The sequence below is a fragment of the Protopterus annectens genome, chromosome 4.part0 (genome assembly GCF_019279795.1).
Source record: "Protopterus annectens isolate FY-2018-M chromosome 4.part0, PAN1.0, whole genome shotgun sequence".
NCBI classification, from domain to species: domain Eukaryota; kingdom Metazoa; phylum Chordata; order Ceratodontiformes; family Protopteridae; genus Protopterus; species Protopterus annectens.
This window is the reverse complement of record NC_056733.1, coordinates 67,354,264-67,380,554: the sequence shown is the minus strand read 5'-3', so window position 1 is coordinate 67,380,554 and position 26,291 is coordinate 67,354,264. Positions and strand designations below refer to the sequence as shown.

Genomic DNA, 26,291 nt, shown 5'->3' with positions numbered 1-26,291 from the left:
ATTTTCCCAGACTTTTCTCATTTAACACTGTATAATCTGCCACTATATATTAATGCTTTTGCTTGGTCCTTGCCCACTTAATCTCTAATATTTTGTTTACATTAACATTTTTACTTTGCTTTACTAAAAGCTAATTTGTGCTTCCCCCTAGATAAATGCTTTCCACGATGGCCACCAATTATTATTAACCTTTGTTTCATTTTGTTTTGAAAATATTATTTTCTCTTCACAGCTTTGCTGCAATATTCTGCATTCACACATGGATACTGAAGTTGTGTACTAATGTGCCTTTTCTTTATTGTTTTGTCTTTTTTTGATTTTGGGTAAACAATGTTGTGTAAACGTAATCTTTCAACATTATCTATATAATGAAGCTGTAAAAATTGTTTCTGCTTTTCCAAACATTCCAAATCAGAGCTTGTTGCCGTTGCTGTAGCTGTCTGTACTAATTCAGTGCCCATGATATTTAACACTGCAAATGGTTAGTGGATTTGCCTTGAGTTTAAAATTTGGCTTTCTAAATGTTTGATCTGTTTACAGCATGATATCTTTATTTCCCAACCGTATTCCAAAGTCAGAATATTCTGTTTAGATGCTTTAATAGGTTTGGTCTCAGGGTATTGGATTTGTAATAAGAGTATAAATAAATTATGAATCTTCTCCTTTCAGCTTTTTCCAGTTAGGGGTCACCACAGTGGAACAACGGTCTGCAGAACAATTGGCACTGGAGTTTTACAGTGTCTAGTTGCCAGCCCAGCGTCCAACCTTCCATAGGAGGCAAGCACATGTGCGTGTGAACACAAGGCCAGTTTAATCCACCTACATGTTTTTTAGTATAGTGGAGGAAACCAGAGCACCCGGAGGAAACCCACGTGACCACAGGGAGGATATGCAGACTATATACAGAAGGCACCTCAGCTGACAATCAAACCAGAGAACCTCTTGCTGTGAGGTGGATATTAAAAAAAAAAAAAGTAAAACATGCTACATTTAATCGCAATAATCTTAGTATTAGTGAACTATAATTTAAGACCACAGGCACTGTCAAATAAATAAAAATGACAGAAATTAAAAAAAAATTGAGAAAAATAAATGGAATGAAGTAAAAATTGTCTAAACTATACCTCAAACCTTATTTCATGGTTTGAATTATGTAGAAAACAGTTAATACAAGTTCAACAGAATGCCACAAAAAAGAATTATATGTTATTGATAATAGTTGAGAACTTTCATCCCACAGTGCTTAGGACTTCATTTGTGTTGTATTTAAATGTTAGATTTTAACCAGCTGAGATGATATTGGAGTTTATTTCTAAGCAGTCCTATGACTATAATTGATTTGTTGACATGATTTTTCATTTAAGTATTTAAGCACTATCAAATTATTTGCCTTTAGTTCTGGTGAAGTCCTAAGCATTGTGGGATGAAAGCACTTAACTGTTGTCCACAAAATATAGTGGTTTGTGGTGCCATTCAGTTGAACTTGCACTATTGTTCATTTTTCAGTTGTATAGTGGTATTCTTTTTGTAATTGCTATGCCATCACGAAAGAATATGTTACTGCATGATGCATTGATATACATGATAGTAAAGATTTTAATAAGTTGTTAAATCAGAAGATAAACATCTAGGTAAATCAATTTCATTCAACATTTCCTGCTTATTTCCCTTTACCTAATACCCCTTCCCCTTTATTTAAAAATATCATGATTGGATCAGACATTTTTAAAATTTTCAATTTCTTCTTTTATCTGTAGATATATCTATGTTTAGAAATTACAGAAAAGTTAGTTTGAGGTTCTGAGTAAGTTAAAAGGTAGTTTATTTAGGATTCCCCAATCAGACTCCGAATCTAAGGTTTCCACGATAAGGTTAGTGTGTTTTTTTCTTATTATAACACTCTGAATTCTTTCAGGAGTGATATGTTTGTATTTGAATGCAATTCTTATGAAATTTGTGTTGCTGCAAAGTATAATTTATAATTCTTATTACAGCATGTATCAATCAAGTGTTAGTTTACTTATTAAAACATAATGAATATATCAGTTTGTTTTTAAATATTAATAATCTAAACAGTAGTTGCAAATGTGATTTATGTGAATGTTTTAAATTCAATAAATCAGATAACAATACTGTTAATTGAAACACTTTTTCTTAAAAAAGATATCCAGAAATTTGGCTTTAAAGATTATACAATCCTAGTGTATTATTTAAATGAAAAAGGAGACCACCTTTTTATGGAACAATAAGGGGTTGTTGTTCCTATCACTATATTTTCATATAGTGACACAATGAGTATTCATAGTGGTGGTAACTGAATCTCATGTTTAACTGCTTATTAAGTAAAGAAAATGCAAATAAGTAATCAAGGATTTATGCTTCTCTGGCAGCACGTGCTGCGAGTGCAATTTGTGAATGAAATCTGCTTTAAACCACTTTCAATGAAATTAAATGATAGGCATGCAGGAGGGGCTGTCCCTTCAAAAAAAAAAAAACTTTTTAAAGATGACTTAGTTGCAAAAGAGCGGGAAACTGTAACCTCCGTGATTGCTGTAGGTGGTTTTCAGCAGGTTTGATTTCCACAACTGGTATTCACACTATCTACAGGAAATCACCTTACTCCTGGAACCAAGATGCTGAACCTCAACTAAAGTATGAAGAAATTGGGTTACTATGTTACAGTTAAGAAATATTAATGATTTTAGAACATGATTCTTTTTATTAATTATTCCTGTGCTTTTGGTACTCAGATGTATTGACAATTTCTTAGTGACTGCAAAAATTAAAATTGACGCAGTTAATGAGTTTATGCCCACTACATGAGCATTAAAATTGATGCAGTTAGTGAGTTCATGCTGATTACATGATCACAATACTGCTGTTTTTCAGGTGGTTGTATATTTGAATCTCCCCTGTATGAGGAAATATGAGGAATGGGTATATATAAGGAAATAGCTGTTTGCCTTGCAACTAATGACAATAATGAACTAAGCGATGTTATGCTTTGGAAGTAATTCAAATCATACCTATAAAGGATTTGAATATAGTGCAAGCAGATTTAAATGCAACTAAATGTCAAGTGTAAAAAGGAGGATCTGTTTTTGTAGGCATAATTAAAACTCTAAAGAAAATCGGCAAACCCTAAATCTTGGAACAGTATTAGCTTTTGAAATGTTAAATTACACTTGGTCTAGAACTCCTAACTTTTTTACATAGATTAGCAAATATATCCAATGTCTGAATAAGATGAAATATTTTCATGACTGAAAGTAATAGGCAAATGACAGATATAGAAGGTATTCTACTAGTTTCTACAATATTATTGAAATAGTAGCAAAGTATAAAATTAAAAAGGCCAAGATTATTTTGGTAAAGTGAGAGGTGGGCTGGGCAAGAGACCCTTTTTAACTGTGACCTGGGCTCAGAGGCAATAAACAGTTCAAGCAAACTTAAGTTTTATATTTTATATATAATAGAGTTAGCTTTACAATGTTGCAAAACTGTAGAAAGTCCATATACAATTATGCAGTTTTTACAAAGTAGAATGTTGTACAGATTTTATACATTTCTAATGAAACCCAATATAAACCTACTTTGTCAGTAATGTAATACAAATTGGCTACACAGATTTGCTTCTTAAAAGTTTAAAATTGAATTTCTTAATCAAATGGAAGTGAGTAAAAATAGATATTGTAGAGAGCCTAAGAAGAAAACACAAGTAAGAATTTTAAATAGAAAAAATACAGATATCTTAGAACCAATTAATCAATACAGAAGTGAATACAAACCTTAGACAATAAAGCATCTGATACAGATGACAATAGTAGCTGAGATTCATATTTCATCAAAATATTATATTTAGGTACATCTGCTTATGTGTGCATAATGAGCTTAATTCATTAATAAGCCAAATATTAAAACAAATATCCAGCTTTACACAATTATTGTAGACTAATTTATTAAAACCATATAAAGTATTTATGCAAATATTAATTAGTATATTAAAACTGGTGTCACCATTTCTGAAAAATGATCAGTCAGGGTTCATAATTGGAAAGTGAATGCAAGGCAACATCAATAGAATAATAACTTTATAGCATAACCAATTAAACATATCTCATCCACCAGCAGGTCAGATACAGAAAAAATCTTTTAATGCTTTGATTCAAAGTATTTGTTTAAAAGTGGAAATATTCAGAATTCCTAAATGTCATAAATGTTTATATAACTTTATACCTACCTTGTCTTGCTGTATAAATGTAAAATCTGTGGAAATTATCATTTGTTAGTGTTGAAAGTGAACTTCAATCCTAATCCATTATGCTGATCTATAATATACTATTCAAACTCAAAAACATGAAGTCTACAAACAAAAGATTTGTATAACAAATGTAGGCTCATGCATTATTTTGAAAAGTGTTGACTAGTAGTTATTTCCTGAAATAAACCCATCAAATTTTTGTTTGAGGAAATTGGAGCCATCTTTGCAGTGCCTTATCAGTTAGTATAAGCATTCATCAACTGTATGAAAAAAGTCTGCAAGCTCAACTACACTAGTAGCTATGGTTTCATTAGCTTAGTAATATTTTAAAGCTTTTAAATCATCTTTATATTGTATATCCATATATAAGTTAACTGTAATAAGACTGAACTTCATTCTTTCTTGTTGCCTGTTATGATGGATCAACCTGCTGCTTCTCAAACACAAATTCAGGTTCAGATATATTCCAAACCTTCTTCTCCTTTTTCTTTTAAGAAGGCTCACAACTTCTGCCATACTGATCATAATTTGTTAGCTATAGGTAAGGTGGAAGAAAATAAAAAAAAAATCACTCCTGTCCCCATGGTTTTAGGGTGGCAGGAGTCACCTTACAGCTCTTCTCATTGGGTTTCTTGTTCTAAAGCCCTGTTGCAACTCATGTGTCTTTGTGCCTTTATATATTCTTGTCACCTCTTCCAATACTGTCTTTTCAGCTGGTCTCCTTAGCACTGAGCTTCAAGCACATGTACTGTGGTGTATACATGTATAGTGCTATACCAAGTTTCATCCCTAATGTTGGTGGGCATATCGTCAGTGGTATTTTACACCACTGGCCTTTCTGATGCCAGCTTAATTAATATCCTTTCTCTTAGCTGCATTTCACCTGATGATGGCCAGTCTGACATCTTTTTAGGCAGTCATTCATTTGACATTATTTTGTCCAGTACTTCTCCCTATAATATTGATCTTACCTATGTGGCATATTCACTGGTGCCTGGAGACTTATTGCTGGCTTTTCTGATATTAGTTTCTTTTATAAGGTAGTAGATTTGTTGGGTCTACTTCATATGACCTAAATTTCATTTGACTGAAATTAATTTGACTGAGACCAAAACACTGAAAGTTCAAAAGACTGAAAACTAATTTGACTGAAACTCATAACACTGACGCATTAATGTAAAAGGTATATGCCCTTTTCCCCACTGTAGTGCGATCCTGGAGTTAGTATATATAGTTGGGGGGTGTGGGGGGACGGAGCCCCCCACATAGTTTAGGTAAATATTGTTTTCTGCAAAGAGTTGTTCATTGCAATTATAAATATCCATGTGTATGATTTTAAATGTATAAACTATGTGGGAGGCTTCACCCCCCACACCCCCCAATGTGGAGGGCTGTGCCCCCCCACCCCCAACTATATATACTTACTTCCGGATCGCACTACAGTGGGAAAAGGGCATATACCTTTTACTTTAATATATCAGTGTTATGAGTTTCAGTCAAATGAGTTTTCAGTCTTTTGAACTTTCACTGTTTTGGTCTCAGTCAAATGAATTTCAGTCAAATGAAATTTAGGTCATGTGAAGTAGACCTGATTTGCCGTATTAGACGAGTGGCTGTACGCTCACTAAATTGCACTTTCAGAGAGACCTGATTTTTTTAACAGTGAACCACCTGTTAACTGCTACAACATGCTCTTGTGTAAATTCAAGCATTTAGAACTAGACTTGGATCCTCCTACTGAGGATCGTGATAATGATGAATCAGTAAATCCTCCCCTCCTCCTGATGACCCCAAATTAGGGGAGATAAGAGATGCAAAGGTCCTACAGAACTTAACTCATCACTGCAGTTAAATTTTCAAGATATATACAGGTTTTCAACTGCAGACTTCATGGGTGAGTCCTTTGTGATAGGTGTACAAGTTGCTACTTTGTGATTCATGTAACTGGACTGATAACATGGCCACTGTATCTAAGATGCTTGATAGAATTTTATGGCCATCCACAGAATGTTTGGCTGGGTGGAAGCTTTAAAAACCTGATATTGTTAATTTGTCAACAGATCTTAACAAAAGACTTTCATTGTGCAGAGTCCATGCTATCTATCCCCATGACAATAAAGTCTCATGCACTGAGCAGCCATTTGCGTCTGTCACATTATCCTACATCCTTATGGGTGCTGAACTGTCTGCATGTAGTTTGCTTCCAGAGGAACGGGAATATTGAAGTACAGCATCCTGGTAGAGTGCTCAGCAAATGGCTCATTGAAAGAAAGGATCCTGTCCAGGCACCTACTTCAATCCTTATGCTCTGTGAAATACTGCCAGAGCAGCAGGGTTCAGTATAGCAATCTGCTGGTACTCCTGACACAGTTTGACATCAAGGGTGACCTCCTTTAGAGCCTTAGGGGTCTGATCTGTGTAGAAAAAGATTAAAAGTATATGGATCAGGGATATCATAGCTAGATAGACTTTCTGTTTCACTCTAAACTCCAGATACCAGGATTGTTTTTCAAACAATCCTACCCCATCATAAAATAGCACCATGAAAAGAAGTGCATGCAAAACTGCAGCTGGGTCATCTGGACCCAGTGTAGCTCTTTTGAACTGGTACCCCCTCAGCTCAAGTTTAGCGAAAAACTCTTGCTCTAAAACTGCAGTCTTGGCATTTTTTTATGAAGTTTATATAATATAAATGCTGGTACTTGCATAGCTGCATCTTGGCACTTGCAGATTATTCCCCCTAACAGTTTAGACCTGGGCAGCCCACCCCCTTCTCTTTGACCTAGTTATGGCTCTAGGAGCATGTTCTCAGCAAGAAACAAGCTAAGAGGTTGTGCCAGACCAGAAAGCTTAGAATTTTACTCCAGAAAGTCTTCAATGCCACAGAACGCAAAGGAATTTAGACTGTTTCTGCATGTCCATGGAGTAAATGTCTTTATTCCTGAGTAAACTTTACAGCTGATCAATATGTAATCTCTCCTGTTGTGTATCAAATGGAAACTGGATATGCTCTTTAACCTCTGAGATGTCAACTTTTGTAACAAAATTTATAAGGAATTCTGTCTGCTTCTGTTCTTCTGACTTAATGCCAAAATCTGCTCCATACTCTCCCTTTCAGTCTCTCTGCCTCCAGGTGTTCAACATTTTTGTCTGCAGTGGCAGTCTGTCTCAGTTTGCAGTGGTCCAAGGTGAATCCATGCTTGCAAGACTGACTCCTTTCTCCTCTTACCTAAACTCTTTTTTTACATCAGTAGAATGGAAATGTTTAAACTGTTGACTTCTTTGGAAGTTAATGAACTTAATGAGGTCTTTGCCTCTCATGCACAAGATCCGAAGTTCAGTTCTGACCTCCTGCCAATGCCTGTATGCAGTTTGTATGTTCTTCCTGTGTCTCTCTTCCTCTCACCTCAGATTTGCCCAAGAATGGAGTTGTGGCCAGCAACACAGACTCCAAATGGAGCCCTTAGGGGGAAGAGTTGCATAGACCAACCTCTGGGCGTCAACTCTGGTGACCAGTATCCCCAGGATGGGAGACCACATATCACATACTGAGTGCTGTGTCAGGGCTAACCACTCTATTATGTAGATATTGGCTCTAGGTGATTCAGTCATGTTGACTAATGTTGCCAAAAATGGGCATGAGTATTTCCCTGTGATAAGTAGTTTGAGGTCCTCACCTACTCTAACCTACACCAGGGACCCATACTAATGGCAGGAGGGTTGTGTGTGTCCCTGTTTGCCAATGTATACCTGCTATAAAGCCCAGCATCCTGGAGTCAATAAGCTGAGCTACTAGCCAGACAGTGTCTAGTTGCTCAGCCTGGGTTACCTGGGATAGCTCTGTTGGGTGACAGCTGGATATAAAACCAAGCAACCTCCCCAAGCATGAACTTTGAACTGGTACAGTTTCATTGACAGGACACAGCTTGGAAGTGAATGACATGATGGCAAGGAGGAGGCTGAACATCCTAAGTATCCAGGATACAAGACTGAGAGGCAGTGCAGCAAATCCACTTGGGTTGATATCTAGAATCTACTACTGAGGCAGAGGCCAGAGGGAAAGGCTTCAGAAGACAGTGATGGATGACAGTAGAATTAACGATACAAGTATATGGCACTATTCTTAACCTTAGCCTATGCCCCACAGCAGGGTTGCAGTAGGGAGGAATAGTGCATTCAGATAGCAGTTGCAGGACAGCCTATGCCCCACAGTAGGGTTGCAATAAGGAGGAATAGTGCATTCAGATATCAGTTGCAGAACAGCCTATGCCCCACAGCAAGGTTCCAATGGGGAGGAATAGTGCATTCAGATAGCAGGTGCAGGACCTACTGGATAAAGCAGGATAACAGGAATTGGTGTTGATAATGGGTGATGTGAACGCACACATCGGAATAGACAAAATAAGATATAAGGAATGCCTTGGTCCATACAGGTGGGGCAATAGGAATTAAAAAAAAAAAAGACATTCTAGACTTCTTTCTGGCAAATGGCATGATGGTGGCCAACACATGGTTCAGGAAGAGGAACAGTCACAAATCATTTACAAGAGTGACCAACATGAATTAAGATCTTTAGAAAAAGGTAGGAGCAAAATACATAGGAAAAGAATGGGAATTTTGGGAACAATGCATAGAAGGGAGGAATGGAGTCTAAAAGGTGGCAGGACTTAAAATGAGCTATGTTATGTTTGATATGTGATGTTGGGTAGATTATAACTGATGTATAATATTTGCAACTGGGAGTGTCAGTATGGTTTGTAATGTAAAATGCTTGGAACTAGGACTATGTCGGAGTGGTTTGTTTTTATTTGTATAAATGTATCATTGCCTGTGTAGATTTTTTTTTTTAAGTGACCACCATGCAACTCAGACTTCCTCCTTGTAAGGAAAGGGCAGTGGGATAGAAGCAATGACTGCAAAGTCATCACCAATGAAACAGTCAGCCCGCATCATAAACCACTGGTGGACATAACCACTGGTGGACATAATCAGCTGCAAGAAGTAGTTAGAGAAGGATCTAAGATCAACAGAGACCAGGCCGAATACCTGGAAGTTGATTGGAGAGAAAGGACAGGAGTTCAAGGAATTAAACAGGGCTCTAGTACCTCAAGAAGATGAGGATATAGATGGACTTGAATGTTAGCACCTCAAAACAGCATGCATGTATTCTACAGAACAGATGTGTGGCTGAGCTAGGTATGGAAATAAGGCACATAAGGAAAGTTACTAGTGAAATGCAGAAGTCCAGGAAGTCATCAAAAGAAAAGAGGAGTGAAAAAAGGAGTGCAGGAAAAAGTGGGAGATAGAAAAGACAGAACATGCTAATAAGGAATACTAGTTGGCTAACGAATAGGCTAAGGAGGTAGTTGCAATAGCAAAGAAGAAGGCATCAGAGGCACTTTGCAAACTTCAGGAAGTGACTCTGATGTGGAGAAACTCTATCAGGTTGTAAGGCAAAACATAAAGTTAATGAAGATAATCAGACACCGTTCATAAGGGATGTTCGTAACAACCTGCTCACCGGTCCACAGGACATCAAAGGCAGATGGAAGGAGTACTTCCAGCAGCTTCTGAATGAAGAAACTCCAGCAGGAACTGTACTGCCCCAGACAAGCCTATTATATAAAAGGGGAGTAGGAATCTGCCCTAGAAGTAGTAAGGAAAATTAAGTCATGGAAAGCAGTGGGCTTGAGGTCACAGCAGACGTGAAAAATATGTTGAGTGAGCTGGGGGGGGGTATGGAGAGAAGAGAGGTGTATCCTAGATGACTGGAGAATAAGCATAGCAGTGTCACTGTGCAAGAACAAATGGGCATTCACAATTGTGGATGGCATAGATGTATCAAACTCCTGTCATGCTGTATGAAAGCTCTGGAGGGTGGTAAATGAATATGCAGAGTAGTAGAAAGTAAGATGAGAGAGAAGCAGTTCAGATTCATATCAGCATGCACCACAACCAACCCAATTTTTGCAATGAGACAGTTGTGAAGAAGCTAAAGAGGAGAAGAGTTCAACTGGGCATTCCTGGACATGGAGAAAGCATATGACAAAGTCCTAAGAAAGCTGATTTGGGTAGTCCTGAGGTGGTTTTGAAGTCCAAGAAACATTGGTAAAATTAGTGCAGACAATGTATGGGGATCCAATGACTCTAGCACAAACAGTGTTTGGTCTCAGAGAGGTTCTGAGTGGGTAAACATTAGTGCTCAGCTCTGAGCCCACTTCTGTTTATACTGGTGATAGCCTGTGTGACAAAGGGAAATACTGCCAGCCCAGCTATCTGGAGTTTTCTAAATAATTCTATATCATGTGTGAATATTGATATTGTTTTATACAGAAGTATGTGTAAAGTACTGAGCTAAAATGTAACCACAGCATGCCCTATTGGAATACAACAGGAATGTACCTGCACTATTGTGACTGTTTAGATGTATGTTTAATGGAAACTGGAACACAGAAGGTTAACTTGGAAAAAATTCAGAGAAAATAGTTGAAATTAAATTGTTTCATAACTATGTAATAAGAGATGTTATCTCTCAGTTTCAGTGCAGTAGGAGACACATCTCTAGAACTAGAAGTTTTTTTTGTATTGTCTTGAAAGAGAAGTAATTACTAGGTTTAAGATGTAGAAGTGTGCTATTGTTTTACAACTTCCAGGATCTGCAAACATCTGAAAGATGCATTTTTCACAGGGGTATGCTAAAATTCTTTTAGTTTCTGACAAAGGGGGTTTAGCTTGGGAACTGATGTCAGGTGACAAAGTGATGTCATCCAAGCTAACCCTGCAGTAATATTTGATATTAATTTAAGAATTCTATCGGAGAGAGAGACTGGGCATTTTGTATTTTGTCTTTGACCTAACAGGAACATCCACTCATCACCACCTCTGCACTTGCCTTGCTGTAAGTAAATTTCTAGAGCATAGTAACTCTTAGATCCAGATATGAATAGTTTTCTTTATTTGATACTGTCCTGCCATGTTGTTTTAAATAGTTCCTGTGATTTTGAACTCTGATGTAACTGATTACTTACCGAGTATTGTCTTATTTTATTATTTATTATTTATATTTAAACCTTTTAATTGTGGCTGGTCTGTTTAGAGATATTTAAACTCTTGGAGTACTTGCATGTCTATCTGGTGACACTGTACAGGTCATTCCTAAATAGCCCTTGCTCTTTGTCAGACTACCATTTGGATTAATAGTAACATTACAAAGTAGGATTGGACACCCTTTGTTAAGGGCCTTAAAGTATCTGATAAGTACTGGCTGGTGGCAGTGGAAACTACCATATAGTCTGGGCAGAAGGGGGCATAGTTAGTAAATCTGTGCCAGCCTTTCCCAGGTGTGTGTTTGTGTATAAATCAAATCTCAGAGAGTGTGTGTACATGTCAGCTAATTGGGCAGGAACACAAAGTACTGGTTGGACAGAGAGAGGTCTTAGCTTGGCCACTAAGCTGAGATCTCAACTCTATAGCTGTGCCTGTGGGGAGTCTTATTGGTGATCTGGAGAAAGAGGGAGAAACCAGACCCAGACTAATTGTGATCTCTGTGTGCTCTTAAGGGAGATAGCACTTTAATGTGTATACTTGTCATCCTCCCAGTGTGTACATCCCCCACTGTTACCAGTGGTGAACTAGGTACAGACAAGACAGTGGTTAATGGTAGCAAATGGTGGAAATCCGAAGAAGCTGTGAATTGAAGGGGAAATTACTGCAGCAGGTTAACAGCTTTAGGTATGATAGTGGTTGAGGAGAAGTGAAGTCTGACAGAGGAGGTCAAAGCTAGAATCAGCAGGGATGCAGCCAGTTGGCAGTGTCAGGTATAGTGTATGACAGGAAAATGCCAAAGAAGCTGAAAAGTAAGGTGTACAAAACAGTGATGTGGCCAGTACTACTGTATGATACAGAAACCTGGGCAGTAAAGACAGAGCAGCTGAGGACACTAGAGGTAATAGAAATGAAGTGCCTGACATGAGTAGTAAGATGCACACTGTGGTGCAGATGAAATAACATCCAAGCAGAAGCCAAAGTAGCTCCAATTGCAGACATGGTAAGAGAACAGAATTGCAGTGGTTCAGGTAGAGAATAGCAGAAGACAATCCGGTAAAGGTGATTTGGGACAGATGGGAAGTAGGCAACAGGAAACAAAGGTGTCCATCAAAGAGATGGATTGTTTAAAAGTCCTACAATGGTCAAGCATGAGTATCAAAGAAGGCAGGAGAGTGGCACTGAATCGAGAGATGGTGACAGCTGACACAATATCCTGACCCCATGTAGAAAATGGGGGGGAAAGGAGGGTGGTTGATGTGTGAATTTCATGAACTCCCATCATGCTCCACTTCAGGCTCTTGTCATCATAGTGTGCTTCTTGGACACCACTGTACAGCATGCCTTCTTAAAAAGACAGTATTTTCCCTTTTGAAAGACATGTCATTTGTTTTACCCCAACAAATTCTGCCAAGACCTTCTTCAAAGCCCTGGACCTGATGGCAACATCAGTTTAAAACCTGATGTTCCTCATTCCAAACTTCATGCAAGAGTACTTTAGCTGGCCATCATAGCCCTGTCATGCCAGTCTCTCTCTCTCTATGCCCCCCCCCCACAATGTGACAGCCATTCAATCTCAGTGCTTTCAATTATCAACACATATTCCAGATGAAGAAAGTTCCTTATAAGAGTGGTTGAGCCACTGTCTGTTAACTCTTCATGAATAGTCACTCAAGCAGACAGTTGCATGGAGAATATTTCTTTGGGGACATCCAGTTTGTGTTATCTTAGTTGTTTTTCATACTGGTGAGAGAGACAATTTCTCAGTGATCTCACCTCCAGGGGTCAAACAATGGATACATCATCTTACTCCTAACTTGATGGCCTCATATCAGGTTTTCATTTTTTTCAGTGTGATGGTGTGGTTTAATTAGACTACCCAAGGAAAATGCAATACAATAGCCACCTTTTGGCACAGAGAAATATTGTTCCTTCTCCAAAAACTTTCTTCTACACAAATCTCTGTGGCTGTAACTGTCCAGGATGCTGATGTCTCAACGCTTTGGCAATTATCTATCGAGCCTTGCTGAAACTAGCAGCATTGCTGCTGTAGTTCTAGAGAATGCTAAGGAGCAAGGATTTTCTGGGAGTAATTCCTTTAATTACCTCAACCAAAAGTCATAACATGCAGACCTGCTGGGACATATATTCTCTTATGTTTTTCTGCATGTGCAGTGTTTGACTAATCTAGATGCTTTCACAATCTTGATTTCATAGATGTCCTATATCACTGTTACAGTATTCTTCATAGAAGGGATGTCCTGCCCATGGCAGCCCAACACTAGAACAGTATGAAAAGCCTAAAAAAAAAAAATCTTGTATGCGTCATGTCATATTTATGCTCCCTGCACAAAATGTGGGGCATAAAAAGGATGCAACTACCCAGAGCTACTTTGCTGCAAGTTCAAATGCTAGTTGGACTGAATGCCTTGTTCTGTTGAATATTTAGCAACACCATATAAGTGCCATGTTGTTGTTGTTGTGTTTTATTTTACTACCTAGAGTTCATGTAATCTATGAAGGGAAAATCAGTATGAGAGGCAGATTCCCCATAAGGATGGTCACAAACAGTGTCTCTTGTTGGGAGCTTCCTATGACCATATGTCTTGTATCTGTAAGGCATTTATGCCTAAGACACCCAGAAACCATTGGTCTTCCCTGGCCACTTATGAAAACCAATGGCTTAAACAGTTAGCTCAGGGCACCATATCAGACTCCTTTAACCCTGAGATAACTTCCACTAGGCAAAAAGAAGGCCAAGAAGTCTCAGCCGGATTCTTTAGCTGTCCAACATCCACGGATGTCTCTTGGAAGCAGGTAACAGCTCTGTAGGTCATTCAGCATTTACCTTGGATTCCTCTGCTGTGACCCCACTCACTGGCATGGATCAGTCATTTTGCACTTCCTATGAGGCTTTGTAGGCACCTGCTCTGGATGTCAAGGGAGAACCAGATTGATTATCTCTGAGGGTCCTAGAGAGATTCTGCAGATATTTGTTGGAGTGGAAGTTCTGGGGTCTCTTCTGAAATCTTGCCAAGGGTCAGAACCTCTGGTATTTGTTAGGGCTGATGTCCCTTCTTGGAAGACGAAAAAAAAAAGAAGCATGTTTTGGTCCATCTTATGGATCATCAACGGGAATAGCAAAAGTTTACTCAAGGTTTGTTTTCTGCCTTAATGGTCCTAAAACCTCCTCAAGTGGTTCCAGTACCCCCTCCTCCTTGGTCCTGTACCCCTTCTAAATGGCTTAGGGAAGCAGATTCCTCAAATGAGGATTCAGTGTCTGGTGTGGAGCCTTTGCCCTAGACAGATACCTTTGCCTTTAGCTTATGATTCTGGTGAAGGAGTCTGTTAGCCCTGAGTCTCCTTTTGAGGAATTGTCCTCTGAGGACACACTTGCTAAGATTAAATTCTTTAAGTGGGATTCTTCTGAAGTGTCTGATATTCAGAGATGATGTGAGTTGCGTCAAGTGGCTACTCCTAAACCATTGGCATTTCCTCATGTGTTGGCTGCCTTGCTAGATACTTTCATTGCCGGCTCCTAGTCTCCTGATTCTCAGCCTCCTGCACCTAAGAAACTGATAGGTTCCTAAAGGTTCCAGTGGATTGTCATTTTTTTTCAAAATTTCCTTTTGATGTTCCTGCTGTGGCGTCATTCTCTTCTGACATACCTTCTAAAATTTGCCTTCTGATAAGGATAGTAGGGCAGTGGAGAGGAGTGGCAAGAAAGTTTCAACTGCTTCTACTTTGGCCTTTAGGGATACTAATTACCAGACCCACATAACCAGGTATGCTGTGGTCCTTCTTGCTCAGACTTGTCAGGTAGTCTCAGCCCTCCCTGATTCTGAAGGCAAATCCACTGTCTTATCTTTTTTAGTTTCTGCTTCTCATGTGGCTTGCCACTAAGTCTAGCTATGATGCTGCTTATGCCTCTTCTAGGGCTGTGGCTTTTGGGTCCATCATGAGGTGTTATTCTTGGCTTCATCTCCAGTCTCTGCCTGAGCACATTAAGACCAAGTTGTTGGATGCTCCTTTGGATAATGCACATTTTTTGGGACTACTGCTGCTGACATGTATGTTAAAGAGAAAGGCAAAGCCTTGCAAGACCTTAAACATATTTTTGACTCATCCCCAAGTTCCAGAGAAATTATACTTCTCAGTCTGTTTTTGTTGACAGCCCCACCAGGCCTCTAATGGCAGGATGTGAGTGGGAGGCAGGCCTTCTCTCCTAAGGCTTCTTAGATTTCTGTGTCCCAGAAGCCTCATTTATTTGATAAGCCTGCTTCTTTGACAATTCACTCCCCCTTTTTTTAGACCCAGTTCCTTTGTGCCTTTGGCTCTCCCTTTGTCTTCCAAATTGGAGTCTCATCACTTCATACTCTTGGGCTCTTTCTATCATCTGTCTGGGTTACTTCATCATATGGAAATCACTCCCTCCTTTTTCAGGGATTCCTCAACCTCCTCTAGAATAACTTCCTTATTTCCCAGAGGTTCTAGGGTCCCTGTTGAACCAAGGAACCATTCAACCTGTCCTCTGCTCCCAAGTGGGAAGGGTTTTTTATTCCAGGATGTTCCTGTTTCCTCAAAAGGAGGGTACTTGGAGACCTGTTTTGGATCTTTCCTAGGTCAACACCTTTCTCAAGATTCCTTCTTGGATGCTTACTCTTCACTCTGTTTCCTGTTTTATCATCTCAGCCTTTTCTGATGTCTTTGAATCTGAAAGATGCTTACCTTCATATCCCTATTCACCCTGTCTTCAGGAAGTTTTCACATTTCTGCATGTGTTCCTCTCATTTTCAGTTCTTTGCTTTGCAATTTGGCCTTTCTGCTGTCCCAAGAGTATTCATAAAATGCTTAGCTCCTGTGATTGCCTTCTGCAGGCTGCAAGGCATCCAGATTTTTCCTTATCTAGATTACCCGTTACTTCAGGTGCCTTCTCCCAGTTGATTGTTACAGGATCTGCAGTTCACCATCTCTTCTTCAAAGTATGGGATTTGCTATCAACTGCCAAAAGTCCGCCCTGGCTTCCACTCAGGTTCATGTGCATCTGGAATGCAAGATTCAGATGGTGCCAATGTTGGTCTCTCACCTGCCTCCAATGGTATTGCCATTGACAGCCTTCTTTCAGTCTCTTGCTCTGCTATGGCAGCCAGGTAGTTTCTTTGGCCCTGGAATTCATGGCCTGTTCTATTCCAATACGTTCTCTTGCCAGACTGCATATGTGGAACCTTCAGTCAGTTTGTCTACAGCATTGTCACCCTCTGAATTTCTGTATATCTGTCCTAACCTGTCTCAAGAAGGAATTTGAGTGGTGGATTCAACAGTTTTCTCTCAACGCAGGCCAGCCCTTTCAACCTCTATTCACTTCTCAAGAGCTGTTCACTGATGCCTCAGACATTGGGTTCAGAGCTTCTCTTGGTCACCTGAAAGTTCAGGGTCTTCGGCCTCCCCATCAGAAGTCAGACCATATCAACATCAAAGAGATGAGAGCTCTGATTCTGACCCATCAGGCTTTTCACCCCATGTTGTCTCCAGATGTACAAAGACAACACTAAAGTGATGTGGTATGGCAACAAGAATGGGGGCACGAAATCTTACCTCATCTGCAGGATGGTGCTTCAGGCTTGGGAAGTGGCTTTCAGTTATCAGTTAACTCTTCAGGCAGTATACATTCTTTCCGTGCACAATCCTAGTGGCAGACTCTGAGCAGGTCCAAAACACAGGCTCATGAATGGATGTTTCACAAAAATGTGGCTCCGGACATTGTCTATTGGTGAGACATTCCTCGGGTAGATCTTTTTGCCTCCCTTCTGAACAGGTAGCTTCCTTGCATGTGTTAGAGTGCCATGCCATCTGGCATGGAAGATGGAGGCCCTTTCCTTTAGAAGGAATGTTTCTTTATGCTTTCCCTTCTCTTCCTCTACTTCCAAGAGTCCTGCAGAAGATTCAGCTGGACTCCCCAAAAATCTTGCTAGTGACTACCTTTTGACCAAGGCAGCACTGGTTGCTCTTTTTAATGCATCTGGCCAGGGGCAATCACAACAAGTTACCTCACCTGTTGGATCTCCTTACACAGGAGAAGGGATTTCTCATCCATCCCCACTTGTTCACTATACAACTGCCATTGTGGGTGATAGAGTTTTGATCCTTTTCAGGAACCTCTTTTCTGAGGATGTGCTCAGGGTTTTACAGGAGGCAAGGAAACTCTAAACCAGAAAACCTTGTATGGCCATATGGAAAAACTTTTCAGTCTGGTGCCATGCTCATAACCATGACCCATTTTCAGTGGGGATCCCTCTGCTCCTTTATTTGTGAGTTGTCCCAGTCTGGTTTGGCCTATTCTGTGAAGGCCTCGTCAGCCATTTCTGCTAGTCTGCCCTTGAATCCTCTCTTGACTGTTTTGAGGTAAAACAATTTCTTAAAGATGACCTACATATTAGGCCTCTAAGAAAACATATTCCTCTTCCTTCTGACCTTAATTTTGTTATGGAAAATTTGAATCGTGTTCCTTTTGAGGAATGCAGATTCTGCTTCTTTGCAACATTGTACCTGGAAGTCTGTTTTGTTGCTGGCTCGCTTTTCTGCTTGGAGGGTTTCTGAGCTCCAGGCCCTTATGAACGTTCAATCTTTTTTGTTTTTTCACAGGGACAGGGTGCCCCTTCATACTAATCCTTTTATTCACAAGTTAGTAAATGAGTTATCCTTGAATCAGTTGGTACAACTCCCTTCCTTTTCCATTCTCAGTCTACTAATGAGAGGGTCCTGCATACCTTGGATTTGCGCAGCCAGCTGGGTACTATTTGGATAAAACTAGGACTATTTGAGAGTATGATCAGCTTTTTGTTGCCTTTCATGCCAGGTCTTTGGGTTTGGCTGTTTCTAAGAAAACCCTCTCCTCCTGGATTTTTAAGGTCAATTCCTTTTGTTGTTTTCATGGCAAATCTCTTCTTCTGTTAGAAGTCATTCCACTAATCTTCTGATGCCTTCTTCAAGGGGTTGGACACCAATTCCATCCTTGAAGCTGCTACTTGGTCTTCAGTGCATATCTTTACTAAGCATTATTTGTGGGTTGAGGGCTTTTGCTCAGCCTTCCACTTCCCATTCTGTTGAGCTTTTTTATTCTTCCTTCTATGAAGAATACTGCAACAATGATAGGAGGACATAGTACAGTTGTGTAAAATCTGCTGTTATGGTAAGATGTCCTCTTTACGGTTGCAGTATTTTCTCCCTCCTTCCAACCTTCTCTTGTTTGTTCTGCATTTTTCCCTTCTGGATGTGCATGGACTCGTGTCCTGTGGCGACTGTCTTCTGAGGCAATTCAATTTTAGGTAGTTGTGCCTGTACTTAAAGTACCGTGGCTTAACCAACCATGACTTCTCAGTCAGCAATGTGTATACGTTTTGGGATGCATTCTATTATATGGTACATAAGGTAGTTTATGTTGAAGTAAAATGCACAGACATGAAGTATATGCTTGCTGCAACAGCAGATCTTTGAGGGAGCGATTTGAATAGCAAGTATAGTCCATCTCCTGGCCAGTTAATTTTTGTTTATATAATATATATATATATATATATATATATATATATAGATATATATCTGTCCATTTAGTGGTTGGGCTAAGTAAAGGCTGCTCTTGTTTATATCAAGCTGAAAACTGAAATGTGAAGGGTATGCCTTTTCTGTAAGTGCATGATGCAGCCTTATTTAGAATGGTGTATCTCTAAAATCTAGCTAATGATGAAGGGAGAGTTGAGCACAACATCCTGTAATAGAATGTCTGTTATGAGAATTGCCGTCTTAAAGATTTTTTTTCATTATGAAATGCATCATGCAGCTATGTGCTTCCACGATTGCACACAACCCTGTATATGCAAAATGCTTTCCAGAGGTATTACTGTTTAAAGAGAACCAGAAGGACTTTGCTGCTGTTTCTTTCAGTTATACAAACTTTTATCACTATCTCTCCTGACAAAATACTAGGAACAAGCCTTGTACTCTTGCATGCCTCACCTCTTGTGTTTCTTTAATTTTAACTTGGATGAGAGTAGCCAGTAATCTGGAAACAAATCAAGTGATTTTTTTAGCTGTAATTCACCATTCTTTTGGCTCAGATACAGATACATGGTCCACATTATGACAGTAGGATATGTTTACTTCACGCAGTCTGTTGCCAAATGTAGGAGGCAAAGTAGGGCCAAATCTTAAACATTTCTGAATGCATCAGAAGACTGCAGTTACCTAAAGCATGCCATTAACATTGTGTGGTGCATGAGACCTGCCACATGATACATCTCATCACAGTAACCAACAGAGGTGTACCAAAACTGTTATCTGAGCCTGTAGATGTTCAGCTCTAACAGTACACACCCCATATAATTTTAGAGGACCAACACAGGACAGAACCAAATAATCCATATTATAGAGTATGAAGATATGGACGACCACGGTGGTGCAGCTGTTAGTGTTGTCACCTCACAGCAAGAAGTTCTCTGGTTTGATCCTCAGATGGGGTGCCTTCTGTGTAGAGTCTGCATGTCCTCCCTGTGGTCTTGTGGGTTTCCTCCGGGTGCTCCGGTTTCCTCCCACATCCCAAAGACATGCTGTAGGTAGATTGGACACACTAACTTGGCTCTATGTGTGAGTGTGTGTGCCTTCTGTGGAACGTTGGGTGCCAGGCTGGCAACTTGACATCATAAAACTCTACTACCAATCACGAGCAGACAGGTGATCCACTGTGGCGACCCCTAACCGGGAAAAGCCAAAAGAAGAAGAAGAAGATAGAGTATGAAGATGTACTACTGTAAGCAATATTTATTTTTATTTTATCATTTGACTGAGAAAGTGTGACTAGGTTAGAGCCTATTTTCAGTGGATGCTAGGGAAGAAACACTCCAGGCACATGTCTTTAGAATGTGGGAGGAAACCGTAGTACCTGGAGGAAACCCACATGAATACAGAGAGGCCAGGCAGACTCCACACAGAAGGCACCACAGCCAAGAATCAAACCATAGATCCTTTTTTGTGAGGCAACAACGTTAATCACTGCACCGCTCAAAAGACTAAATGACAATGAAAACAATGGCAGAGCACACAGACACAGGCAGAGTACCAGTCGTATGTCACAGTAATGCAGCAAACACCACAATAAAGGTTCAAGCACTTTATTATACAAAACTGAAACCTAATAAGTAAGTTTACATAATCTAAAATTAAATCCACTGTCAGAACACAAAGGTACAGGAACACCTGGCCAACTACTACAAACTGCTCCTTGTCATCATCATCCCTGACCTTCATGAGACTTGCTTGCTGCCATTACAGTATAAAATAACACTAATGTAGATGGTATGGTGACTGCAAGAATGTGTGTTCATTCCAATGGGGTGGAGGCTACAGAGGTGGTGGATGTGACCAATTAGCCAGGAGGTATTTGGGAGATCATGGAGAAGCTGATATTGCCCAGACTCTGCTAAGAGGTCATCAGTGGATGGTACATTCCCATGTATCCTTTCATGTGCCAAACAATGGTGTCTCTGGACCCTGACATCAGACCATGCAGAACATGGTTTGGTGTTGCTGGATCAAATGTGTGATGCAGTGACTGCCAATGTCTCATCCCACCAAGTCTACATATGTATCAGGGTCCATTGTTCTTGGGCAAGCTGTAATACTCCTGTCACTACAGCTTGCTGTATGCCTTTTATTGTTTGTGGAACATCATAGATGCTCAAGAAAATTTAGAGCACAGTCCTCACTGCAGCCATGGTAGAAATCATCCTGGATCTTGATCACATCCTTGTGTGTCTGCTATGTTAACTATGGTCTCAGTATTCCATCCGAATACTGCAGTTCCCTGGAACTTGGGGCTCCACCATTTTCCCAGCCACAGACTTCACTTCAAAGCACACTATTTCCACAACTTCCTACTGTGCCACAGCCTGATGGGCATTGTCTGAGTGAAAACTTGCTAGTCATGCTGCTCAGTAAAAGAAAAAAAAAGGCTTTCCAACACTGCTAGTAGTAACCGACGTTAACATATATACTGACTGCATGTGCAGCAACCACACAGAAAGCACCATCTCAGCACCACAGGATGATATAATGGATCCTATATTGTCCTCTCTTTCTATCTTGACTGTTGGATTATCCATGCTGGCAACTTTTTTTCCACCCAAAAGTTTCTTCAGTGCTCAAACTCCTCCCCTGCCCCATGAGGTTTTAATCTCTTCTGCCTTAAAAGATCTCAGTGGCCTCCAGTTGCTTAGTTTCCCAGCAGTCAGTATTCTGTGATTATAAAGATAAGTACATCTCTAACTTTAAATATATTTCTTTTATAATTCTTATTTACTTCAGATGTGCAAGTTTTTCAAATCGCTGTCAAAGTTTTCACTAGCTTTACTAGTTTCACTACACCTCTCCTCTTTTTCTTCAGCAGATGCTTACCTTAGCCTACAGCTTCTAAATATAATTTTTCTCATAGGAAAATTAAGTAAACTTGTTTCTTTTTCCTCTATCCTACCCTGGGTTGCTTCCCCTTCCCTTCTTTCTTCATATAAGAGAGTAAATTACATCACGTTTGCTTATATAGAAAACTTTGGGATTGCAAAAGTGCACCGAATCTAGGCACAAAATCCCACCCCCAGGACACACATGACCAACGTGTTTGGGTGCCTATGACTACAGCAGAATCAAGCTCTGTTTGAAATATAAAATATGTAAATCCTTCAGATCCAGATCCCTCATAGATAAAAGGAACAAGTTAATTTTGAAAGGTCTTTTCCTTGCCAAAGTAGGAGACACTGGCAAAATTCCACTTCTCATAGGGGTAAACTGTCAAGAAGCCACAGTCTGACAAAGGCAAAGAAAAATCATAATAAAATGAAAAAGAGCTAAAGAGAGGGAGAAATGGCAAAAACACTGGGAACAATCCCCAGCTTTTCTAGCTCCAAAGATTGACACGCTCTCAAAAGTTTTATATCCTCTGCTCCGAGCTGTTCTGATCAGTCTGCTTTATGATTTTTGGTGTCAGCCATCAACACCAAGACCATTATCATTCCTAACAAGTCTCAAGAAAAGGTACTTTTGTGAGTCTTGTCTGTTTCTTTTAGGTCTGTCAGGTGTGAGGTCAGCATAGATTGGGATCAAATGATTGCATTTGTGAAGGCTCAGACATGCATCTCATCACTACCACTAGCTCCCATCTCTGTTGCTGTTTTCCAGGCATTCTCCCCAATACTACCAATTTTGCAGCAGAAAGCAATCCTGGATCTTCATGTGTTGGTGTCAGTGGATTCCCCCCCCTTATTGACATAATCCATGCATCCAACAAACTCTACTTTGAAGCCTTTAGTGCCATCAGTGTCTGTGCCAAGTGGTCAAGGCAGATGACTTTGTGCCGACTGTGTTGCCAACTTTAGTTGTATTTGTGGTACTGGGATCCTTGGTAGTCATGTAAGCTCTGATCTTAGTCCTGGAGTTGACCAGCCCTTCTGTACTGGGGAGGCACCATTCAGTGCCTTCTGCCATTTCCTGTTTAGAGAGGAGGAGACAGACTGTTAAAGCTGTTATAATGTCTGTGCCATTGAGGTCCACACTGGCATTAGAGTCTTTTTGAAAGGATCATAGCCGGTCCACTGATGCAGAAAGGAACTGTTCTCTAGGTTTTGGCTCAACCATTGGCACTAGACTGTCAGTCTTTCTGCACTTATTTTTGAAACCAAGGGCAGTCTAGCTTAGTACCTTGAATCCATTCTTCATCAAGGCTTCGTGGGCACTTCTGATTCCTTGGACAAATGAACCTCCCTATTGACCTGGAACTGCCAGTGCAGAAGGAGGCCCATTGATTCACTGATGGTATCACTTACACTGGACATGGACCTCGATGAAGTGGAGGGTTCTCCTCGCACCCCTCCTGAGGACTCCTCCTTCAGAGAGTGATCATGTAAACAATGGTGTCAGATGGGAACTTGGCACATTGTACACCCTCCCACCCCCCAAATGTTGCTCAAGGCCACTCAACTTCCTGGATGGTCTCTCCTTCCCCCCATCTCATCAAATTTGTAGCAGAGAGGGCATGGTGGAAACCTGAGACAGTAGATCCAGTCCTCTGTAAGACAGACAATGTCCTACAAACTGCCAAGGACTGACCTTATTTGAGCAAGGGCCCTCTCATTGATTCTACTGTAATTACAGCAGCCACCAAAAGGGAGCTCTCAGAGGACAACCCCACGGTACATCTTCCTAACAGGAAGTCTAGGATGATGGCCTATTCTGGGAAGCATGCTTATATTAATAGGAATATTTTTTCCTAAGGGAATTAAATTATGTTGTACATATGACCAAATTCCAGAGGCATTTAGAAGAACAGACGCCCAATTCTCATGAGACCCCTTTCATCAGATACCTGATTCTCATGACTCCCCTTCATCAGAAAACAGAAAGATGCTCAATCTACCATGCTGTCTGTCCATTAAAAACCTGTCCATGAGGCTATTCCACATTGCAGCCGATGAGACACCTATGATAACACCTGTCCCATCGGCTGCAACCTTTCAGGTGCAGCAGGTCATGCCTGGTTGCATTTGTGTGGCAATGAGGACAACTTCAAAGTGTCCTTTTAAAATTACCCCTTATGATGGCTCATTGCTGTTCTGTCCTAGAGTTAGACAGTTTGAAGAGTGAACAAGAGGGAAAAATATTGTCTGCCATTCTGGTCTGTTTTGAAACTCCTCAAAGGTCATATTCAGGAAACCAGAAGGGTAGAAATGGGCTCTAGTGTAAAAAGCCCCAATGTTTATCCTTCGACTCCTCAAGGCAGGTGGGGGGTGTCCTTCAGTGAACGTCATCCAAAGGCAGAGGGGGTCTGCAGAACTAGGGTTTAAGGGTCTTCTTTCATGGAAAGATCAGTGCACCTGAAAGGGTTGCCTGACTACAACCCCCCCCCCAGAAACAGTCAAGAGCCCCATACCTCTCCACCTGGAAGCTTGGTAGCCCATCACAAAAGACAAATGGTTGAATATCTAGATTTTGCATTTTATCATTAATTTCTGCCCCCCCCCAACAACAAAAATGGACATCAGCTTTGGAGATTTTTCATCTCCTACAATAATGAGCCATCGAAGGCTTCCCACTAGACCGGAAAGGATTGAGTCTACTCAAGATGCTTTAGAACCAAAAAAGATGGACCTCCGGCCCATTCTAGGTTTTAGCAGATCTGTACAAATGATGACAGATAATTAGATATCAAACTGTTTTGAAAAATATTTACGATGTCATTCTGTATACACTTGCATATATCATTGAAAATAACATTTTCTTTAACCATTTTTCACATGCACCATCACTACTGACAAAGCTGATGGTTTGAAAATTGCAGGGGTCTGTAGCACACTGCCAAGTCAACAACTTGCAGCATTTATGCATTGCATTTTGATATAGTATAACACAGCAACCACAGTCAGAACTATTGCAGCTATAAATGTATATGTCTAAATGAAATGAAAAAATATGTGCATCAGTAAAATTGTCTAGGTGTATGTTATAATTGCTATTTTCACATGCTAAGAATGCATCATTTGTGCCTTGGTATATGGTTTAAGATGTCTTTTTTTGTTAAAATATGTAGATATTTATCAGCTGAGTCATCCATTGCATGTTAAATTTAGTGATGGTAAAAAAAAAAAAAAAAAAAAAGGCTGCCAATGAGATTTTGAGGGCTGCATGACAGAGAGGACCGGTGACTAAATATGTCTGGATGGCCTACACTTTGTATTCTTACAGGCTTAGAACGCATTTGATGCACAGCTACCTAACAGCCTGATTGGTCAGGGAAGTACTTATGCACTGTCACGCTGTCAGTGTTTGGAAGAGTTATCTGCAATATGTTCTTCCTGTTTCCTAGCATGGTTTATTATTGACTTTTACAAATTGCACTGATACATTACAAGAGAGAGTCGATCTTACTGTGTGAAACTTGCAGATTTATTTGCTTTCCATTACCACAGTTAAGTTGCTTAATCGAAACACAGTTGTGCAGTTACATCATGCGACACTCGCTCAGGTGCAGTTGTGCTGCTGAAGGATGTGGGAAATGATTATGTATTATGATTAAGGCTGCAAGACAAAATTAAACAAGGTGCATATGTTGTAAACCTTGATCTTTCTTTTACTGGTGGTTGAGTATTTTTGTTGAAGTCACCAGTCGTTTAGTGGTCTGATTAGTTGAGCACTGCTATGGCTTGATGATGAACAAAGATTACAGCATTACAGGTGAGTGCAGTAGTAGTCTTATTAGGCTTAAGATAAGTTTTATGTTTTTACCTGTTTGACCTTAGACCTGACCTGATGTTGTTGAAATGGTCTAAAACTTGAAAAGAACTAAAACTCTCCAAACCAGAAAAAAAATGTGATCAAACTAGAGAATCAGAGATGTAAATGACCTAACTGTCTCATGATGAGAAAGAGGCAAGACAGGAGAAAAAGACAAGGGTTACCAAGTAATGCGTAAACACACTAAACAGGATGTAACCAACTAAAACTCTCTAAATGGATGGCTGAAAGGAAAACAAAATCACTTTCTAACTGTAATACTCTCCTGTATTTGCCGTTTAATAAAATTTCCTGGTAAATAAACCTGTTGGATAGCCTTAACTTATAACAGCTTCCAGTATGTGCTTTGGCTTACCTTCAAATGGTAGCTGTATAATCAAGTACTTGTGAGAACTTTTCCTGTTTCCTTACGCCTTGTCTCAGCTCATGTATTTTGTAATTTTAGTCATCATTCCTAGTTAGGCAGTCCAACAATACAGTATAGTCAGCAGCAGCTTTTTTGGGTGATGCCAGTGCACATCGAGAAGGATGGGATGTTGTAATTAGTGAGTTTAGCTCTGGAAATGGTATGCGTGTGCTTAACTGGTGAGGGAGGTGCAATTTTACTTTTTGTTGAAAAGTTTAAAACAACTAATCTTAAGGAGAAAATCAATATTAT

General features: G+C 39.9%; 1 long non-coding RNA gene across 1 annotated transcript; it reads left to right on the top strand.

The window, feature by feature from the left end:
- The first annotated feature begins 909 nt into the window (after positions 1 to 909).
- On the top strand, positions 910 to 4,390 carry LOC122799191. Its single transcript, XR_006364437.1, has 2 exons — positions 910 to 1,871; positions 2,391 to 4,390. It is a non-coding gene; the product is annotated as an uncharacterized LOC122799191 (long non-coding RNA).
- Positions 4,391 to 26,291: the final 21,901 nt, after the last annotated feature.